A 4,960-nucleotide genomic window follows, 5' to 3' on the forward strand; every position below is an offset into this window, starting at 1 on the left:
CCAAAATGTGCTTGCCAAAACAGGAAGATATTCTGACCACTGCACTCAGGTTGTTCCTGGCAAAAAAACCAGGAACAGGAGTGGGAACCTTTAAGGAGAGAGTGGCACAGCTGAGCAGGGCGCACCCCAAGCTGAAGGAGTTGTAACCAAGGAACGAATGCCAAGGGCCATTACCCTGGGAGCTGCCTGGCACACTTCTGAGGGCCCTGCCCCAATGTTCCTCTGCACAGAATTAAAGAGAGGCAAGTGGGAATTAATAGCTTTGACCGCCCTTAGACACAACAACAAGCAGCACGTGACAAACAGAATGCTTGGGAAAGAGGGAGACCAGGCCACATCTGTGTGCCAGGCTGCTCAGCAGCTGCTTCTGTATTGTTCATCTGAAAAAGTCCCAAGGTTCTTTAATTTCATCCCAAACCCCTGAAAGCCTGGATCCTGATATCATGCACCGTGATCACTTTACAGTATTGGATGAAAAGTGAAGTTCCCTGTGTTCAACTTTCCGTGCCTGGCTCTGCAGCTCTCCAGCTGCAAGCTCAGCAGCACTAAGTATTCAAGCACAGCAAAGCACTTTGCTGCAGCTGTGCCCAGCAACACAGGAAAGCACTTCCACTAACTTTTCCTGTCAGTCTCAGCACTTGTGCTGCTGTTGCTCACCTCCCCAGGAGAGCAGAGCTCCCACTCAACTTCCAAGAGCCACCTGCTTCCCCCTCAGCAAGCCTCCCATCCCCTGTCATGCATCTTCCTCACAGACAAGGTTTGGTCCCCCAGCCCCTGCCCACCCAGGTTGGTTTGCATTGTTAGAATCATGAGCCCCATTTCAGGAGGATCGCTCCTCCAGATGGATCCAAAGCATTTTGCAAAATGTTAATTAAGCAAGGGAAACTCAGCAGAGGAAGCTCTCCTTAGAACTGCACAACAAATCCCTTTTGGATGTTAGAAAGCAGATGTCTTACCACCAGCCCAGCACAGATAATGAGAGTTATTTGTAAGGAAACAACCTGGGGAGGAAATATCTGAATGTACCACAGGCACTAGGTCAGATAATTTATGGGTTCCTCTAAAGAGGCACCAGAGAAGGAAAGTTGGTTCTTTTCCTTCACTGCTCCCAGGGAGGGGCTGCACCAGACCCTCACTGAGCTCCTTGAGATGCATGCCCACATTCCTGCCTCCATGTTCTGAAGTTCAGAGTAGTCAATGGGGAATAAGTTTTTGTAAGTTAAAGTTTTTTCTTGCTTTTCAATTTTTCATGTTCCTAATGAACTGCCTTTCCCCCAGAGGTTAAAGCCTGGCTCCTAACAGCTCTTTGATTTCACAGTGGTGGTGGGGGTCAAACCCCCTGAATTCTCCATAGGATTTTTGAAACTGCTAGAAGTGCTAGTGCTGGAAGAAGGAAAGTATCAGCAGAAAAAGGATATCACTGCAGATGTAAAATCCCCTCACTCTATTGGCTCTGCCATGGCATGTGAGCTATACAAGCAAAGGATGTGTCCTCAGAGTCTCTTCTGGCTCATCCTTTGACTTTGCTGGTGGTGAATAAGGCCCTTGCTTACCCCATGTAAACACCAGACAAAGCACGCCTGCATGCTCCTCTGCATCCAGGAAAGCCATGGAATCCACCAGGTGGGAAAAATGGACACCATGGGCCAAAATGCCCACCTCCCTCTCACATGGCCCTATCTCCCACTGCTCAGTGTGGGTCTGTCCCACTGGAGATGCTGGCCAGGAAGGCTGGACTGAGGTCCCTCTTAAACATCAAATGTCAGGAAGGAAGCAAGAATACTTAGTAAGGCAGAGTGGAGAGATCAGCCACAATTATAACTCTGGCCAAAACTGTCCCTGCCCCAGAAACCCAGTGTGAAGGTAGGTCAGGAAGTGTGGGATGTAGCTGGCCACCAGAGACCAGACATGGAGACAACCAAGGATATTTTACCTGTGCCATGAAGTCAAGGACAAGTGGAAGTTTTCTGCAATTTCCCTGTCAGGGAGGAGTTATAGAAGTGGCCAGACTAAGACTCCTTTTATGCCAGGATGGGGCTTTACTAATCATGCTTGTATCTGATTGTGTTCCACTTCACATCTTCAAGGCACACTAAAAAGGTGTGACTAAATAGGTAACTTCAATGTGGAAATTTCTATTTTAAACTAGCATCCTTCCAAAATAGAAAAAAAATTTGGAATATAGACAGCTGACCAAAGGCTATCTTATTTGCATAATGAGTGCTCCCCATCAAACAGAAAAATTAAAGCCCTTTGAGTTCAGTTGAGGTACATTCTTGAAAACTGCCCCCAGGTGCAGAAATATGCATAAGTGTTTCTACTCTGGTGCCAGAAGTGATTGTACCCTCAGGAAATGCTTTTTAAACCAGTTTCTGAGTCTCACTCAAACTGCTTAAATACTTTCTTGCAGTTTGCATGCTGAGTTTTGTTACAGATTCCATTATAAATGCTGAATCTCAAACACCTCTCCAACTACTCCCTTTTGAACAGCATAGGAAGTCACATAGGGATAAGGGATGCTCATTTCCAGTAGGGTTTGCCACAAACCATAGGCTCCTGCCTATGTGTGATGGCTTTCTGAAGTCCTCTCATTCACGTAATAACAGCATTGATCTGCAAAGCTTATTGATCCCTGGGAGGCTTGAAGAATGGTTAGAAGTCTTGTTTGTGGAGTTTTTTAAAGTTTCCCATTTTTCCACTGCTAAGGTTTGTATAAATGCAAGGTAAGAAAATTGTTCTTCATGTTTCATTTTTGAGAAAGCAGCCACCACTGAGAAGTCACAATGAGACTCTCTCTCTCTTTAGGTAACAGCCCACTAGACAAATTGAAGTCTGTTATTTCTGCAGAGTTCCCATTCATATGGAATATTTTGAAATGGTCTCTCAAGCAGCAAATTTTAGAACACGACATTACAAAATATGGAGAAAAAAGAAAAACGTTACTCCAGTCTAATTTCCCTGCAGCACTGAATTTGGTTTTAAAGAAAAAGAAACTGTGAATACACACAAAGGCATAGCTGTTTTTACACGGATGAAAAAGATAACATAAAAACATTTGACTTGCTACTTACCCAGAATTTTCTAAATTCTTTGTATAAATTCAAAGCATATCAAGTAAGAATAAAAACAGACAAAGTCTTCCTATCAAACTTTTTGATCAAAAGCTCATAATATTCTTTTTACATTCTACCTCTTTCTGAAATGTCACAGAGAAGTCTCAACACACCATGATTACCTTTTTCGCTGTCAGCGATGAGAAAATCCAACCAGAAAGAGGCCTTCGATTAGGAATACTCCTCATTTTCCTACAAAACATCTGGTGATGTAGAAACCAGCATCTTTTCCTTGGCAGAAAGGAAAGGGTTGCTTTTTACAGGCTATAAATATGGATCAAATATTGTTCTGTTTTCTTGTGGTTCTCCATCATCTCAGCACTCAATTATGTAACAATAGGGTTGACCTGGGATAAGAACAATCAGCAAAGGGAGATGTCAGGATCTCTGCCTCTTGGTGTGTTCTGGTTAAGACAGGAGCAGCACTAGAATCTCTGTTCTGATGAAGACAGGACCTGTTGGACTCCAAACAGGAGTAATCAGAGGAAATTCTGTGTTTAATGCTATCAGTATCTCAAAGATCCATTTTGATCTTAAAATCTCAGTTGACAGCCTATGTGTTACCTTGCAACTTGAACTCATGCTCAAGCTCAAGCCTGTGATCTGAAAAAAACCAAGTGTCTCAGAGAAAGCTCACAGCAGCAGATGAAAGGAATTGGCTTGAACTGATTTTGACCCATCACCAGGGTACATGGACTTACAGTAAAGCAGAATTGGGCATCATGTTGAAGATCATAGTTTAAGAAACCCAGCAGACAGGAAAATGTTTGCAAAAAATCTCAGTGTCTGCACTTCATGATTAGCTCTACTAAATAAACAGATCAGCTCTGAATAGACTCTAGTGCTAATTGCTACACCTTTCTCCATATTAAGCATTTCTTTCACTTGACTGAGGAACAGACTTACCATCCTGTGCTAAGCCACTAATAACAGGAGTAACACCTGAGAAATGGCACAATTTAAGATCTAGCCGGTGTTTCACATTTACTTCTATATTAATGTATAATTAATTATGTGCAGTGGATAGACATGGAAAATAATCCTAGCCTTGGTATGGAGAATTCCTGTACAGACAGAGCATTTACAAAGCATATTATTACTGACACCTAATTCAGTCTGTCAGAGTAGCACTATGAGGGACTAATTAAAGTCAAAGTAGAACAAATGCTTGTGCTCAAGAAAAACACCAGGGAAAACACAGACAGATTTTACCAATCTGCACATAGCTTGTGCCTGTCAGTGTGAAGTGTGTCTGAGGTGGTGCGTTTTATACATTTTACCTGCTTCAAAGAAGACTCTGTTCCACTAAGATAGCTCTCAATTTCAAAAGAGCACATCACTGGCACTCACTGCCCAGACTTGCTTACTTAACCAAGCTCAAGATTTTGAATTTTGAGCCTCCAATTACATTTTTAAAGTTTTCTTTGGTTTTTCATGGCCCAAGAAATCTATATCCCAAATATGATAAATCTCCCATGCCGAGAAGGAAAAACAAAAGCAAACAAACAAACAAAAATGACAGGCAGGATGAAGAGAAGGAAGGGGTAAGGAGACAGCATGGCATTTCCAGCAAAACTGCTGGACCAACTCACTGTTAGTTGCTTGTATGAAGCAAGACCCCACAACCACCAGGGTATTTTGCTGGGCATTAAATTTGTTCAGTGTAGGGCTGGGACAAAGGGAGAAAGGGTGCTGAGGCTGTTATATGCCAAGTTTTGATTATTTCAGCAAATTAGGATCTTTCTTGCCAGAGGCCAGTACTTTGAAGATGCCCTGAAAAGACCTGCTTTAAAAATTCCCTGAAGCTACAGGACTTCAAGTCAACTAGTCAAAGAGGTAGGTACTCC

This window comes from Prinia subflava, chromosome 9 (genome assembly GCF_021018805.1).
Source record: "Prinia subflava isolate CZ2003 ecotype Zambia chromosome 9, Cam_Psub_1.2, whole genome shotgun sequence".
Lineage (NCBI taxonomy): Eukaryota > Metazoa > Chordata > Aves > Passeriformes > Cisticolidae > Prinia > Prinia subflava.